This window comes from Carcharodon carcharias, chromosome 3, assembly GCF_017639515.1.
Source record: "Carcharodon carcharias isolate sCarCar2 chromosome 3, sCarCar2.pri, whole genome shotgun sequence".
Taxonomy (NCBI): Eukaryota; Metazoa; Chordata; class Chondrichthyes; order Lamniformes; family Lamnidae; genus Carcharodon; species Carcharodon carcharias.
The window spans coordinates 229,073,141-229,091,197 of NC_054469.1; the positions used below are offsets into that span (position 1 = coordinate 229,073,141).

General features: G+C 48.2%; 1 protein-coding gene across 6 annotated transcripts in view; it reads right to left on the bottom strand.

Moving 5' to 3' along the window:
* Positions 1–18,057, bottom strand: part of rreb1a (ras responsive element binding protein 1a) — a 240,405-nt gene that overhangs the window by 59,824 nt on the left and 162,524 nt on the right. The gene's annotated exons all lie outside the window — the stretch shown is intronic.

An 18,057-nucleotide genomic window follows, 5' to 3' on the forward strand; every position in this document is an offset into this window, starting at 1 on the left:
AGATTACCGAGAGGGTGAAGAGGAGATTGGATAGAGTTGTTCCAATCGAAAGAGTGAATAAAGAGGAACTGCTCCCCGAGGCAGGAGGGTCGGGAATCAGGGGGACACAGATTTCAGGTGATTGGCAAAAGAACAAGAGGCAACTTCAGCAAACACTTCTCTCCATTGCTTCCCCCTGATATTGGTATCCTCGTGATTGTCCTGATGAGTGCAAGACGAAAAGCTTCGACAAAATGCCTTTTCTCAGCAAATGCTTTATTTCTTAAACAGAGCGAGTTGTGGTGTACCAGAATACACGTAGCAACTGGCTATTTAATTTATGACACTGAAAAGGACTCTTTGGTGGAGATGTACAATTACTTCCCGTCCCTGGCCCTTTCCCCATGGCACCCTAACCCTAACTCTAATGTTTTTCCCTTCAAAGTTTTATCCAATTCCATGTTGAATCCGCTTCCTTCGCCCTTTCAGGCAGCACAATCCAGTTCCCAACAACCCACTGTGTTAAAAAAAAAATGTTTCCACCTTTTAAAGGACTCAGTGAGTCCTGTCGAGGCTTTGTGTAGGAGCCTCAAACCACGACCATTACTTGGAGCTACCAATTAGCTTTTTGTTCCTCAATCAAGTATCTCCACTGGTTCCATGGGGAGTTGAAGAGACAGAGAACTGACCTGCTCGCTAGGCCCCTCACACAGGCTTCTTCTTCCACTCTCAGACTGACATGGTGTGGCCGCTGGCGTTCGATCGCCAACACTTACCAGACTATTTATGTTCAAACAGTTACTACGCTGCAGAGGGTTGAAGTTCCAGTCGAGTGACAAAACAGAACTCTCTCCTCTTCAGAAACAGTGACGTCACAAAGCAGGACACGGTCCACTCCTTTGTCTTAAAAGGCATCAGTTTCTTGCTGCAAAAAAAAAAGGGTCGCGTGCAGTGTCCGTGACCTCACCCGGGTGCTCGTTTGCCAACTTGTCACCTCCAAAGGCAAGGCTGATGCCATCACTTGGCGCCTTGGCCGCTCCCTCTGGTGGGAGCAGTCTAGAACCAGGGGCCACGGTTTCAAAAATTAGGGGGGGTCTCGCATCGCGGGCGGGATTTTCCGGTCCCGCCAGTGGTGGGCCTTGTCGCGGGTGGGGGGGCCGGAAAATTTGGGAGAAAGTCTTCTGGCCGCTCTCCAAACTTCCCGTGATGATGCCTGCTGCTGGCGAGACCGGAACATGTGAGGAGAAACTCAGAGGGTCGTCGGCCTTTGGAACTCTCTTCCCCAGACAGCAGCGCACGATGGGGCATTCAATATGTTCACGGCAGAGTTAGAGGGATTTTTGATCGACACGGGAGTCAAGGGTTATGAGGACAGGCAGGAAAGTGGCGTTCAGGCCACCGTCAGATCAGCCATCAACTTATGGAATGGCGGGGCAGGCTCGATGGGCTGAATGGCCTACTCCTGCTCCTAATCTTTGCGTTCTCTTGTATTTGCACCAGGGTCCCAGGAGGGATAGGAAAAGCCGGTAAGGCGATTTTTCCAGGAGGACTCTCAATTCCCGCGGGGGATCGGTGGGAGAATTGGAGGAGATGAACGGACAGGTCTGCACCGCACCCCATCCCAAATTCTGGGCAGGGGGTTCATCCGTCTTCAGTACCCACTACATAGCACCAAGCAGAACATGTGGCCCGCATGTGACTCCAGACCCACAGCAATGCTGTTGGCTCTTAAATGCCCTCTGAAATTGCCTAGCAAGCCACTCAGTTCTCAAGGGCAATTAGGGATGGGCAACAAATGCTGGCCTAGCCAGCGACGTCCCCACCCACACACCCCCCACCACCACCCCCCCCCCCCCATCCCCCCTCCCACCCCCCCACCCCCCACCATCCCACGAACAAATTTTTTTTAAAAAAATGACACATAGTGGCAGGGAGGGGAAATCAGCCAGGGTTTCAGCTCCTGGGCTCTACCACATGAAAATTGTGTTTGACAGCGTAGTGACAAACACCGGGTGGAAGCAAAGCTCAGCATTCTGTTCCTCTAAGATCAAACAGTCATTCACTGTCTAGACTCACACATTAATAATAGCCATTTGGGTGAGTCTTGGCATGCCTGTGGTGCTGTACCCCAACAGAAACCAGTTCGAAGGAGGAATGTATCTGAAAATGGAAAGCGAATGCAAACAAGGCCAAGCCCCTCCCCACCTCTGGAATCTCCTCCAGCCCCACAAGCCTCCAATAAGATGTCTGCCCCCCTCTCTAATTCTGGCATCTCATGCGTTCCCAATTATAATTATTCCACCACTGGTGGCCTTGCCTTCAGCTGGCTAGGCCCCAAGCCCTGGAATTCCCTCCCTACCCCTCTCTGCCACGTTTTCCACCTTTAAGGCACTTTTTTTTTTTAAGAACTTCCTCTTCAACCAATCCGTTGGCCACCTGACCTAACATCTCCTTACATCGCTCGGTGTCACACTGTTCACTGTTCCTGTAAAGCACCTTGGGGCCTTTCTTGGCAGTAAAAGCGCTACATAAATGTAGGCAGTTGCTGTATACACACCGCTCCCCTCCACACCCTTTCCCTGCCCCGCCCAGGGGAAACAGAGTCGAATAGCAAGAGGCTAAAACTGTTACACCTATTCGGCAGCACTGGTGGAATAAGGTGCTGGACCCTTATGGTATTTTCCGGCTTGGTATAATCAGGTAGCTTAACAGTCAGGGGCTGCCTGAGCTGCTGAGTATTTCCGGCATTTTCTGCATTTTATCTGAACAGCCAGATGAGCTGCTGTTCAGAAGATTTTGACCTTTTATTAAAAAAAAAGGAATATTTTGCCAACAAGCGTTCATGAGCCAGCAGGGATGGTGGGAACCCCAACTCGAAGCCGCGCTCTCAGAAGGCAGCTCGCTGCTGCCTGATTTCAGGCTGGTGCTTACACGTCAGGACACGTTTGACTGAATTACTGCATTCCAATGCCCTCCCGTGATTCTGCTGTTTGTGCTCTGTGCAGCTCAACCAACACCCCCACCTCCCCCCCACCCCCTCCACTCCCCCCCCCCGATCCCTGTAGAAGTACAAAATCTCCTTCTTGGGTCAGAATGCAAAACCCTTTTAACAGTGACAGTCCGTGAAAACTCACAAGTGCTGCAGCCATTTTAACCCCCAGCCTCACGACTGAAATGTTTCCACCGTTAGCTCAAATTGCGGATCTTCTTTCACCCAAGCTGACTTTTCTTCAAAAAGAAAGCGTCCATTCGAGCAGGTCTCTTTTTTTTCAGAAACACGTCTAGCTGTAGGTGTGTGCGTTGCTTGCAGGATGCTAGACAAAGGGAAACACCGCAGGCTATTCACTGTCCTGTAGGCAAGGCACAGGCAGCGGTGGTTTAAACACATTCAGCACCGCGGACGAATGTCGTTTAAAAGGTTTATTCTTCCCTTAATCCCAGGTGTGAAATACATAACTAGGAACGCTGAGGTTAATGGTAAGGCAAGGGGTCTCCGGCAGGGACTGTGTGCCAGATACTATTTTAGTAAAACCAGTGGGGCAATTATCTAGGAGCTTTGTGGTTAGGAGAATTAGTCGGTCCTCCTACCAGTTTTTGCAAAAATATAAAGGGCTCTGATAGTGACAGAAGGACCACTCTAGGCGGTGTCATAAGCTACTTCAGGGCCCCTTGATAGTGAGGATAGGGGGATTCAATTCAATCTCAGGATAAGGAGGCTGATCAATTTGGGCTGAGAGGAGGAGAAATTACTTCACTCGGAGGGTTGTGAATCTTTGGAATTCTCCGCCCCAGAAGGTTGGGAACGCTCCATCGTTGAATACATTTAGGGCTGGGAAAGGCAGATTTTTGGCCTCTCAGGGAATTAAGGGATAGGGGGAGTGAACGGGGAAATGGAGTTGAAACCCAAGATCAGCCATGATCGTACTGAATAGCAGAGCAGGCTCGACAGGAAGTGTGGTCTACTCCTGCTCCTATTCCTTGTGTTCTTGTGCCTAGACCCATCTCTTGTTTCTTTACTGTCCTATTACCATCTCCATTTGTCTTGCGCTGTTGTCTTTTTCATCATTTAATCTCTCCTGCCTTCCTCCCCTTCCCTCCTCTCCCTGCCTCTGGCCTTCGTCAGTAAGTGGTGAGTGTCCTCACTTGCACCGCAGGGTTTAATCCCCTGGCCAGGAGAAAGCGTGTACGCTGTCAGTCATGGCCCCGCAGTTCCAGCACTCTCACGCCCCTGTGCCACCAGGCTGCGGATTCAAATCCCACCCCAGGCCTTGAGCACAAAAAAAACAAGGTTGACATTCCAGTGCAGTACTGAGGGAGTACTGCACTCCTGGAGGTATTGTTTGTCGGATGAGACATTAAATGGATGCCCCGTCTGCTCTCTCAGGGCACAAAAGATCCTGTGGCACTATTTCGAAGAAGAGCAGGGGAGTTTTCCCCCGTGCCCTGGTCAATATTACCCCTCCGTCAACATCGCAAAGAATAGGTTATCTGGACATTATCACACTTGTGTTTGTGGGAGGTTGCTGTGCACAAATTGGCTGCTGTGTTTCCTACAGTACAACAGTGGCTGCACTTCAACAAGTGCTTCATTGGCTGTGAAGCGATGTGAGACACCCGGTGGGCGTGGAAGGTGCTATCTAAACGCAAGGCCTTTTCTTCATGTTCTTAAAAAAAAAAATCCCTGTTACACCTCTAATTTTTGGAGTTTTGATGAGAGGTCACAGTTTCTCTCCACAGACGCTGCTTGACCAGCTGAATATTTCCAGCAGTTTTTGTTTTACATTCCAAAGGAATTTGCTTTTTCCTCCTGGTGTCCAGTGAAAAACGCTGGCCGTTTTCCTGCCCTGTTTTCCTATTCATCACTGCAATCAGGCCTATGGAGACTACACAGCCAACTCGTCAACAAAGAGCAGCAGTCACAGAGATGAAAGGGCCTGAGCTACAGCGGTCACAGATTTCACAATAATCAGCATCTTGTCTACAAAACACTTTATACTGGGTGGAGGACAGGGGAAGAAGCTCCTCCTGTCAACCTACAAAAGGATGAGAAGGCATGTTGGAGGAGTTCTTACACAATAGGCCCAGGCTTGAAGCTTACTCCAAATAATAAATAACAAGCGCAGAGATCGCCCTCGCTTAGAAGGCCATGCCAACAGTAGGTAGCAAACACCCAAACTACCTGATCCTGAGACGTAGAGAAAAAAAAACTGGAGCTCTTACTCATCTGTACTGGGTTGCCGTGATGAAATATTGCATAACGGGCATACATTTTCCTTAAAGTATTGTTTTCTTTGGGCCTACGTGAAGACTTAATTTGGCAGAGCCAGACAAAAAAAATGCTCTGTCACATTTACATTCCACTTCGCCCATTTTAAATTATATAAACAAGGAAGCTGAGCGTAACCTCCCATTTTGCTCTCTCTCTGTCTCTCTCTCTCTCTCTCTCTCCCCTCCTCCTTCCCTCAAGTTTCCTGTGCTCAAACCAAATGGCTGATAACCTCCTGAGGTAGTACTCCAAAATCCTTTAGTAAATTAAGGCATTTGAAATCTTTCAACCGTGACAAGCCCAAAGACTTGCATCAGTGATGCTACACGCTAACATTTTGACAAGAATTGTTGGATCCCAACAGCCCTTCAAACCGTGTGCAGAGAATTTCTACAAGTAGTGACACACAACTTTGGATCCCACTGACAGGCTTCTGAAACTCCAGGTGGAATTTTCCCCTTGGGCTTTGGGACCCTGGCCTCAGGGTCAAATGGGGGTCAGAAGACAGCACCATGTGGGGAACAGTCACCCGTCAGTGACGTTTCCCCCAAATTGACCAATTAGTGGCCAGCGGGCGGGTTCACCTTCCAGTTAAGGATGGTGGGTGGACCCTTGAACCTTGGGGGCCTCAAGGGAGAGATGCCCTCTCTCCCAACTTTTTTTTTAAGTTTTAAAAGTAAAATATCCCCCCAGCAGTTGAGCGAAGAAGGGTGGCAGCTAAAGCCAGGCAGGCGGGGAAGGCCTCAAGGCCTTTCTGGATCATAGGCTCCCCCTCCTCCTTGAGGCAGCCGGCCTAGTCCCCAACGCCTCAGGAAACCCAGAGACTGGCTGAAAAATTCCAGCCTTTCCCCACTCGGCGCTTCCTCTGGTAATTGACCGCAGTTTGGGTGAGGCAGGAGGTCTCAGGGATAACACAAATTTTCAGACACTGTGGATACATTTTTGAATGTCTCTTCTTCACTCCCTCCACCACCTCCCTCTCTCTCTCTCTCTCCTTAATCGCTTGGAAATTTTGGCCGGGTTGCACAATTCCAGTGCGCATTATTTGCAAAAAAAAAAAATAAATCACACCGGGCCTAGTATGGTAGTATGGTTATGCTGGTAGACTAGAAATCCAGAAGCCTGGATATGGAGATATGGGTTCAAATCCCACGACGATAAACTTGTGAATTTGAAATCAGTTTTAGGGAAGGAAATCTGCCATCCTTACCCAGTCTGGCCTACATGGCACTCCAGACCCTCATCGGTGTGCTTGACTCTTGAATAGCCTAGCATGGTACTCAGCCGCATGAAAACTCCACCGCATGGGACTGCAGAGCGGTTCAAAGGCAGCTCAGCACCACCCACCCAAGACCAGTTCGGGATGGGCAATAAATGCTGGCCTTGTCGGCGACGCTCACATCCCATGTGAACGAATAAACAAAAATAAGAGCAATGCTTTGCGCCGGCCCCCCAGTTTCTGGAGCTCAAAATGGGCCTTTGATCAGCGATTTAAGAAGTGGCTTGTTGTCTCGAGTCTTTGGAAAAAGTAAGCTTCTAGTATGGCGTATGATTTGGGAAAAAAAAAGCATATCTTATGACATTTGATGGCAATGTTCAGAAAAACGCAAAGGCTGTATAATACTCAGGAATGGTAGGGAAGTGGAGGCAAATATTTTGGAATCATTCAGCAAGCAGTGATGTTTCAACAGAGGGCGAACAGGTAGGCCAATGGCTCCTTCCTTGTGCAAATGAAGCTCTTTTGCAGCACTTCAGGATTGAGTGTATGATGGCATTCTCCATCATTCAGTAAATAGCGTCATGTGAGCTACTTCTGACAAACAACTGGACAAATTAGACTGAAATGTGAGCCATTGTGAACGAACAATTTCATGAAGCTTCATTCCACAAAGAGATTCAGGGTAACAGCTCTGGCCCTTTGCTGCACCTCTCACTGGGTTTCTCACAGTTTAGTTCTGATGAAAGGAGCTCAACAAGCGAGCAGATTCCACATTCATTCCCGGAGGACAGCTGGAGATATTACTTTCTTCATTTTTATTCATTCACAGGATGTGGGCGTCACTGGCCCATGCCTGGACTGTACAACTGAGCGTCTTGCTGGGCCATTTCAGAGGGCAGTTAAGAGTCAGCCACATTGCTGTGGGTCTGGAGTGTCATGTAGGCCAGACCAGGGAAGGACGGTAGATTCCTTTCCCTTAAGGACATTAGTGATGGGTTTTTAACAACAGTCGATGGTAGTTTCATGGTCACCATTACTGAGGCGATCTTTTATATTCCAGATTTATTTAATTAACTGAATTAAATTCCCCCAGCTGCCGTGGTGGGATTTAAACGCACGTCTCTGGATCACTACTCCAGACCCCTAGATTACTCGTTCATCAACACAGGGCTGGGTTTAGCACTCCCCCGCTGCTGACAGGTATGAAGGCCGGGGCGGGGGTGGGGTGTGCCTTAGATCCTGCTGGCGACCTTAGCATCGCCTATCTGCCCATCCCTTTGCCCACAGCCATTCTACCAGCGGCAGAGGTGGCATTAAGCGGCCCGCTCGCCCGCCGGCGGGCCACCGGATTGACACCCACTTAATTGCCTCATCCCACTGCCGCCAGTATTTAACCAGCGGCGAGAGAGGCCCATGCCAAGTGCTCAGCCCGACAGGTTAACTAACGGGCGTGAGGAGTCAGGGGCACGGCTTCCCTAAGTCAGTGGGTTCCTAAGAGACCTGGATTCAGATGAGGTACGTTACGATGAGGATGGTGGAAGATGTCCTGGACCCCAAAGGAAAGGCTTTAATATTTCTGAATTATTTTCAATTAAGGCGATCGCATTTTTTGCAACACGGGGCCCAAGGAGGTGGTGCAGAGATCCTGGGGCAAGACCCCACCCCACCCCCCCAGCTCCAGCTCCACCCCTGGCCTCTTGAGGTAGGCAGATTCTGGGCACCTGTCACTGCCATGTCGATAGGAGGGGCCTAACCATGTGGTGGGGTCAGGGGTGAAGTCAAGGCTGAGAACACCCGAGCATTTACACCAGGACGAGCCCCACCAACATTCAGGGATTCAGGACTAAGGCCCACACACGGGAACAGCTAAGGAACCGGTGAAAGGGAAAACGGGACTTTAAAAAAAAATGACAATGAATTATAACACATTTGGAAATAAATAGTATGACAACGTAACAAGGGGTGAGCGGGTGTGCCGGTGTTCTGGGGCACAGTCCTGGATTTTCATTAAACGTACCGGTGTCAATTTCCTCAAAATCATTCACATGTCCTGATTACCAGCTTTTTTCTTCCTGGACAACCTTCAAACGCTGACAATGGGAACATGGCGGTGGCAAAATGCTAAAGCAACCGGCATGTAAACCAAGAACATACAGCAGGCCTGGGGGGTTTGGGGGGGGGCCTCCCTGGGATGACTGACAGCTGATCCCAGGGAGACACTCCTAGCCGGGCTTGGGCTCCAAGAGCTTCTTGCATGATCTGACTGGGCCACTCTCCCCAGTGTGGTGTTGGAACCCATCTTACCAAACAAGCCTGTATACTTTGGCATTTCAAGCGTTCATCTGAATACTCCTTAAATGTTATGAGGGTTTCTGCCTCTAACCCCCTTTCAGGCAGCGAGTTCCAGATTCCCACCACCCTCTGGGTGAAAAAATTCTTCCTCACATCCCCTCTAAACCTCCTTCCCTTTACCTTAAATCTATGCTGCCTGGTTATTGACCCCTCCACTAAGGGGAAAGGTTTCTTCCTATCCACCCTATCAATGCCCCTCAATTTTTTACACCTCAATCAGGTCCCCCCCCTCAGTCTTCTTTGAAAATAACCCCAGCCTATCTAGTCTCTCTTCATAGCTGAAACGCTTCAGCCCAGGCATCATCCTGGTGAATCTCCTCTGCACCCTCTCCAGTGCAATCACATCCATCTTGTAGTGTGACCAGAACTGCACACAGTACTCCAAATGTGGCCTAATGCTTTATACAGCTCCATCATAACTTGCCTGCTCTTCTGCTCAATGCCTCAACTAATAAAGGCAAGCATCCCATATGCCTTCTTAACCACCTTATCTACCTGTTCTGCTGCCTTCAAGGGTCTATGGACATTCACACCAAGGTCTCTCTGATCCTCTGTACTTCCTAGGGCCCGACCATTCATCGTGTACCCCCTTGCCTTGTTAGTCCTCCCAAAATGCATCATCTCACACTTTTCAGGATTAAATTTCATTTGCCACTGTTCTGCCCATCTTACCAGCCTGTCTATATTGTCCTGTAGTCTAAGGCTTTCCACCTTGCTATTTACCACACTACCAATTTTCGTGTTATCTGCAAACTTACTGACCATACCTCCTACATTCATGTCTAGATTATTAATGTACACTACAAACAGCAAGGGACCCAGCACCGAACCCTGCAGAATGCCACTGGATACAGGCCTCCAGTCACAAAAACAACCTTTGACCATCAGCCTCCTGCCACTAAGCCAATTTTGGATCCAATTTGTAAAATTGCCCTGGATCACATGGGCTCTTACCTTCTTGACTATTCTCCCATGTGAGACCTTGTCAAAAGCCTTGTTGAAGTTCATGTAGACTACATCAACTGCACTACCCTCATCTCTACACCTAGTCACCTCCTTGAAAAATTCAATCAAATTTGTTAGACATGATCTCCCTCTCACAAAGCCATGCTGACTATCCCTGATTAACCCTCGCCTCTGCAAGTGGAGATTACTTCTGTCCCTCAGAATATTTTCCAAAAGTTTCCCTGCCACTGATGTTAGACTAACTGGCCATATAGTTCCCTGGTTTATCCTTATCACCATTCTCGAATAATAGTACTACATTAGCTGTCCTCCAGTCCTCTGGCACCTCTTGTGTGGCCAGAGAGGATTTGAAAATTAATGTCAGAGCCCCTTCAATCTCCTCCCTTGCCTCCCACAGCAGCCTGAGATACATCTCATCTGGGCCTGGAGGTTTTTCCACTTTTAGGCCCGCTAAAACCACTAATACCTCCTCCCTCTCAATGCTAATTTGTTCAAGTATATCACAGTCCCCCTCCCTGACTTCTATACTTACACTGCCCTTCTCTATAGTGAATACAGATACAAAGTACTCATTTAAAACTTCACCTATGTCTTCTGGCTCCTCATACAGATTGCCACTTTGGTCCTTAATGGGCCCTACTCTTTCCCTGGTTATCCTCTTGCCCCTAATATACTTATAAAATGCCTTTGGGTTTTCCTTTATATTACTCACCAGTGTTTTTCCATGCACCCTCTCCACTCACTTAATTTATTTCTTAAGTAACCCCCTGCACTTTTTATACTCCTCAGGGGCTTCCTCTGATTTGAGCCCTCGGTACTTACCATAAGCTTCTCCTTTTTTCCTTATCCAATCCTGTACATTCCTCGACATCCAGGGTTCTCTGGACTTGTTGGTCCCACCTTTCACCTTTACAGGAACATGTTGGTCCTGCACTCTCACTATTTCCTTTTTGAATGACTCCCACTGCTCTGATGTTGGTTTTCCTACAAGTAGCTGTTCCCAGTCCACTTTGGCCAGATCCTGTCTTATCATATTAAAATCGACCTTCCCCCAATTCAGAACCTTTATTTCCAGTCCATCTTTATCTTTTTCTATAACCACCATAAATCTTATTGAGTTATGGTCACTATCATCGAAATGCTCCTCCACTGACACTTCTACCACTTGCCCGGCTTCGTTCCCTAAAACTAGGTCCTACACCGCCTCTCGCGTAGGACTTTTTACGTGCTGGCTAAAAAGGCTCTCCTGGAAATACTTCAAGAATTCCACCCCCTTCAAGCCTTTCACACTAAGATTATCCCAGTTAATATTAGGGAAGTTGAAACCCCCTACTATTAATACCCTATTATTTTCATACTTCTCTGAGGTTTGCCTACAAATCTGCCCTTCCATCTTTCCCTGTCTGTTTGGAGGTTTACAGTACACTCCCAGCAATGCGCTTGCCCCCTTTTTGTTTTTAAGTTCTACCCATATGGTCTCATTTGAGGAACTTTCTAAGATATCACCCCTCCTTATTGCAATAATTGGCTCCTTGATCAATATTGCGACACCACCTCCTCGTTTACACCCCACCCCCGTCTCACCTGAAGATTCTATACCCCGGAATGTTGAGCTGCCAGCCCTGCCCCTCCCTCAACTATGTCTCCGTGATAACAATGATATCATATCCCCATGTGTTAATCAACACCCTCAACTCATCTGCCTTACTCGCAAGACACCTTGCATTAAAATAGTGTCCTCCAGCCTTGCTATGCTCCCTTGTGCCTTAACTTGACTATATGTGCTCTGCCTGCCAGACTGACTTGATTTTTCTCCTATTCTTGTCTGTACATCATCTCCTATTATCCTCCACTCTGTATCCCATTCTCCTGCCAAATTAGTTTGACCATCAGCCTCCTGCCACTAAGCCCCACCAACAGCAATGAGCAAACCTCTCTGCAAGAATGTTGGTCCCATTCCGGTTCAGGTGTAACCATCGGACTTGTACAGGTACTGTCAGAGGCATCATCTTTCGGGATGAGATGTTAAAGTTTGAGGTGAATTTTCTTTATTCTTTCATGGGATGTGGGTGTTGCTGGCAAGGCCAATATTTGCTGCCCAAACCTAATTGCCCTTTAACTGACCTTGCTAGCTCATTTCAGAGGGCAGTTAAGAGTCAACCACAATGCTGTGGAGTCACATGTAGGCCAGACCAGGTAAGGACAGAAGATTTCCTTCCCTGAAGGGACATTAGTGAACCAGGTAGATTTTTACGACAATCGATGATAGCTTCATGGTCACTTTTACTGAGACTAACTTTCTTATACTCCAGATTTATTAACTGAATTCAAATTTCACCAGCTGCCGTGGTGGGATTTGAACCTATGTCCCCAGTGCATTAGCCTGGGCCTCTTGGATTACTAGTCCAGCGACATTACCAATACACTACCGCCTCCCTCTATAACAATTTCGAGTCCTCCTTCACACAAGCCTATTAAACAAGCAGTGGCGGTACACTAGCACCACTTTTAGGCTAGCCCATTACCTACAAATAGTGGGCTGAGGCCAACATTCTTTTACCTCAGGGATGAAACTGTCAAAGCACCAAAAAAAAAGAAAAATCCCCATTACTGCACAAGGAGCTATCGTTGGCAGCTCGCCCTGGTGCAAGTCGGTTTCAGGTAACAATGTTCTTTCCAAATAGGCACAAGCATGCCAGAAATAGTGTGGGAAAATTCTTCAACACGATTAAGAATCGGAAGCCTGAGCCTGGATGGCTCTCCCCACTGCAGCCACCACAACACCGCCAGCCCCTGCCACACCCATGTACAGGTTAACATTCCCTGTCTACTTTCACGCATCAGCTGCGGCTCAGTTGGTAGCATACTCGCCTCCGAACCACAAGGTCTTTTTTTAAAAAACTTTATTTATTCGTTCATGGGATGCGGGTGTTGCTGGCTAGATCAGCATTTCTTCCCTCTGCCTGATTGCCCATGAGAAGGTTCTGAAGGGTTCAAGCCCCACTCCAGGTAGTGAGCACAAAAATCTAGGCTGACACAAAACAGTGCAGTGCTGAGGGAGTGCTGTACTGTCAGAGGCATCATCTTTCAGATGAAAAGTTAAACTGTTGCCCTATCTGCCTGATTGGAGTGGATGTAAAAGATCCCATTTTGACCAAGAGCAGGAGAGTTATCCCCGGTGTCATGGCCAATATTTATCCCTCAATCCACATCACAGAAACAGGTTATCTGATCGTTATCACATTGCTGTTTGTGGGAGCTTGCTGTGCACAAATTGGCTGCCCCATTTCCTACATTACAACATTAACTGTGGCGGGAATTTTCCAGCCTCCCCATGGTGGGTTCCCCTGCGGCAGGACCAAGAAGCCATTGAAATCAGCGAACACACCGGCAGGACCAGAAGATCCCACTGGCATGAAGGGCTGAAAAGTTCCGGCCTGCATTTCTAAAAGTACTTCACTGACTGTAAAGTGCTTTGAGACATCAGGTGATCATGAAAAACTTTATATACACGCAAGTCTGTTTTCTCGTTTTACCCAAGAGGCACTTATTCTGTGTCACTGGTGTTGGCTTCCAGCATGAGTTTCACATTGCTGATGCCAACGCCAAGAGACTTGCCAGATATACCAAGGTCAACGGTTGGGGAATTGGTGATGGCTACGTGAGGCCCATGCTGGCATGAGCTGTCACTGCTACAACAACACAAGGGCTGAAAGGGCTAAGTTATGAAGACAGCCTGCAAAAACTAGGCTTGTATTCCATTGAATATGGAAGAACAAGATGATCTAATTGAGGTGCTTAAGATGAATAAAGGATTTGATCAGGTATTTAGAGAGGAACTATCTCCTCTGGTGAGGGGAGTCCAGAACGAGGGGGTGTTACCTTAAAATCAGAGCTAGCCCATTCAGGGGCGAAGTCAGGAAGCACTTCTTCACACAAAGGGTAATGGAAATCTGGAACTCTCCCTGACACAAAAACCTTTGTGGTGGGTAGGATAGTGGCCGGGGCAATTGAAAGCCTAAAACTAAGATGGACAGATTTTGGTCGGTAGGGGTTGCAGAACCAAGGTAAATGGAGTGAAGATACAGAACAGCAGTGACCTGATCGAGTGGCGGAACAGGCTCGAGGGGCTGAATGGCTTCCTCCTGTTGCTATAAAACCAGCAAGGGATGTTTACTGGCCAGAAACTCAATGCAAAGCAGCAAAACTCATCGTTTCAGAATGGGTGGAGTCAAAGAAGATTCTCTTTTGTGAAGATTCTAATGTAAGTAACTTGTCAACCTTGCTAGAAGGGGAAATCAGGCAGTTTGTGTCATGGGCTCTTTAAACACCCCCCAGTTTAAAACCCCTGCCTAACACCCAACCCCCACAAAAGTTGCACATTATGTCCGTGATACAAGCTCCATAGGTTTGATATACTCCACAGCTGTAGTAAGACACTCCCAAGTAGCTACATTAACTAGGCCAATAAATTCATTACAAAGAAACTCCACAACGTTGCTCCTAGTCATTAAGGAGAGGCATTGTGCTGTGTTCCTCCAGTCATAGGGAGGGGTCAGCCAAAGCCTTTGGGTTTTATTGCTGGGCAAAGTCTGTCAGTGAAAGATAACCCAGAATACCGAGAAACTAACCTTTGATCTTGGACTCCAAGCTTGACATCCTCCAGACTGTTAACTTTTAATTTTTCATCATCTTACATGACTAAAAAGCAATGTAGCTAAATGCCCAGCAATTCACCTGCAGACGTCCATACATTTACTTTCAAAGTTGGGCGGACCCAACCCGATCGCAACCTTGCTGCTGGGTCATTAATGGAGATATATGGACAGGAAGGATTAAGGTGGGGTGCCGTGGTGACATTTGGGTGCTGCATTTCACCTCAGCATTGGCAGTTAGCCCACATAAGGGCCTCACCCCACGGCCGCTGGTGTTAAATCAGCCACAGATGTGCCTGTGGCCAAGCAGGGAGCAGGACAAGCAAACCCATGTGAGGTTCTTGCAATCTCCCATGGGGAGGTGGGGGGAGAGGGGGTGATTCCTCTTTAAAAGGCACTCAGTGCCCGATCAAGGAACTCAGCATCAGGCAGGGGGTGGCACTGCTGAGATCCACCCCTCTGCCCTTGCTGCCGACCCCGCTACGCTCCCTCTCCCACCGCCTCCACCCCTCGAAACATCTCCCACCATTACATACCTCTGGCCTGGGGCTGCTCTGTGGGCCTCCGGTGGGTGTATTTCCCACAGAAGCCACAGCCTCCCGGGTGGCGCTGCTGAGCAAAAGAGATGCTGGCCTCTGACTGGCCGGCAGCTCTTGGTGGCCAGGGCATCCCAACCCCCACCCACCCCCCCCCAACCACCCCCAACCTCCCCTCCCCCCCAGACCTCCTCCCCCCAGAGTCCTAACCCCATAGAAAGCCTGCCCAGCTCTGGTCTCTCCCACAAGGCGAAATGTCTTCTCAGCATCCACCCTGTCAAGTTCCCTCAGGATCTTCTTATATGTTGCAATAAGATGATACCACTCGTTCTTCTAAACTCTCACGGATATAGGCCCAACCCGTCCAACCTTTCATCATAGGATAACCACCACCCGCACCCCCCCCTCCCCGCCTCGCCCCAGGAATCAGTCGAGTGAACCTTCTCTGAACTGCTTCTAACGCAATTATGAATTTTCTTAAATAAGGAGGCCCAAAGCTGCACGCAGCACTCTAGATGTGGGTTCACCAATGCCTTGTACAGCCACAGTAAAACTCCCCTCCTCCTGTATTTCATTCCCCTTGCAACAAAGGGCAATGTTCCATTTGCCTTCCCAACCTGACCTTTTTTGTGGACCATGGACCAGGGCACCCAGGTCCCTCTGTATCTCAGAGCTCTGCGTTCTCTCTCCATTGCGACAATACAAAGCTTTTTTTCTTTCTGCCAAGAGCGTTTCCTTAGGATTTTAGGACGGACTTTGTGAACCACACGGTGCACGGGTTAATTGAAATCCCGGAGAAGGTTTTTAAACCAAAAGTTTTTAAAAAGATTAAAATCAGCCCTTTTGTTTTGCAAAACGAAGTGCAAGACGATAGGAACATTAGGGATAATCTCTATATTGCTCTGAAGAACGACCATCGGGCTGAAAGATTAATTCTCTTTCCTTCTCCACAGTTGCTGCCAGACCTGCTGCGTCTTTCCAGCATTTTCTGGTTTTTATTTCAGATTTCCAGCATCTGCAGTATTTTAGTTTTACGTGACCATCCAGTCAAGTATCCCAAGGTGAGAGAGAACAGAGCCAGGTATTTCTTAAGCAGCTTGGGCCACAGGACATGTTCTGAAACAGGTTTAAAAAATAGGTCCAGTGATCTTTGGAATCACCAATCCACAGAGTAATATAAATATTCCTTTCTTTGTGTCTGCTCATGTTGAAAAGCCCAGTGCTAACAACCTGGCCATTGGAATGGTAGTTAATGCCTGTTACCACTTCCCATTATAGGATGCATTTCATTGAAGTCTAACGGCATTAAGACCTGCACTCAGGAATGACAACTCCTTAACTAGTGTCATAGAATGACGCAGCACAGGAGGAGGCCATTTGGCCCATCGGGAACCATACATCCCTTACATTACTGAACGCCAAGGGAGCGATGACGTTTGCTAAGGAAGAGGTCCATTCCTTCCATTACTTCCAAAAGTTCCCAATGCGGTGGGCATGCCACCAAGAAAGGGGAGGGCAAAGCTTTTTAAAAAGAGGGAGCTGGTCTTAGTGGTCACAAGTTCTGTGGGTCCAAGTCCCACTCTGGAGCTTGAGCACAAAAAAAATTCAAGGCTGACATTCCAGTGCAGTACTGAGGGAGTGCTGCCCTGTCAGAGGTGCTGTTTTTTGTGGATGAGATGTTCGACTGCCTGCCCTCTCAGACCCCATGGCACTACTTCGAAGAAGATCAGGGGATTTATCCCCAATGTCCTGGCCAATATTTAGCCCTCAATCAACATCACCAAAAATAGATCTGATCATTATCACATTGCTGTTTGTGGGAGCTTGCTGTGCAGAAAACAGCGGCTGCATTTCCTACACAATAACAGTGACTATGCTTCAAAAGTACTTCATTGGTTGTAAAGTGCCTTGGGAGGTCTGGTGGTTGTGAAAGAAGCGATATAAACACTGCAAGTCCTTCTGTCTTTCTTTTCTCAAATGGCTGGAAATAGAGATGCAATGATTAATCTCAGCAATCCCGAGCTAGGGAGGGAGAGATAAAAGACAAGTCCGACAGGGTTCTCACTTCCGAGCGTTCTTCAGAAACGCACCAGGAAGAGGACTAGGGTAACAAGATCAGCTAGGGTAACAAATGGCCACAAGTTAGCCTGACGACACCCACAGTGCAGTCTCATCAACCGGTAATGTCCATTTGGACGAGACACTGGAGGATGCCCAACAGTCAGGGAACCACACCCAGCGAGGAATGAATGCCCCCAGGAAAAGAGGGCGGGGGCAAATTATCTGGCGAGAGATAGGCCGGCAGACAGAAAGGCAAGAGCTTTTCCTTTCAAGCTGCTCTTACATGCCTCCAAGCAGTGGTTACAGCTTTCAGAGCAGGAGGTTCCTGTTTAGGGAATGGTGCAGCACACAGTAAGGGGGAGATCCGGAATAAAATCTCACAAAATTCTCGTCTTTTTTGACGACCATCAAGTTCACTCGGAAAACAGTGATGTGGTTCCCCTGCATCACGCGTTAATGAGAAAGAGACCAAGGTTAATCTCAGGCACTCAGACAGTGCACTAGAAAAGCTTTGTCTATTGTTCTGCGCTCACAGCAATGGACCAGTCCTTCCCCTGTGTGGCTTTAGCTTGTCTGCTTTTCGCCTGCTATATTCCAGAAAGACATTAGGAGGTAAACATGTACAGCTGAACAGGAAGACAGTGTTTATCTGCTCTAACCAGTATGGCCTGCTGGGGAAGATATGATCGCCGGGATGTTTCAAAGCAATTCAATCAGTCTTTACCATTTCCCCTCTCAGCAAACTGCCAAAACATCTCCCTAAACTCCACTGGAAAGAAAATATGAGAGAAGTTTGGGAACTGCCTGCCCGATTGCCCTGCAGAGCTGGCCTGTGCCACCACCTCAGTTTCCATTTGAGAAAGGCCGATGTGTTGGGGAGGGGGTGGGTGGGTGGGGGGTGTGGTGGTGGTGGGGTGCGGTGGGGGGGTGGGGTGTTAAACCCTCGGCAGCGAGCTAAAACAATACACCCAGAGTCTAAGGGACCTCACTCGGTCACATCTGTTGGCAGTGTAACCGGAACTA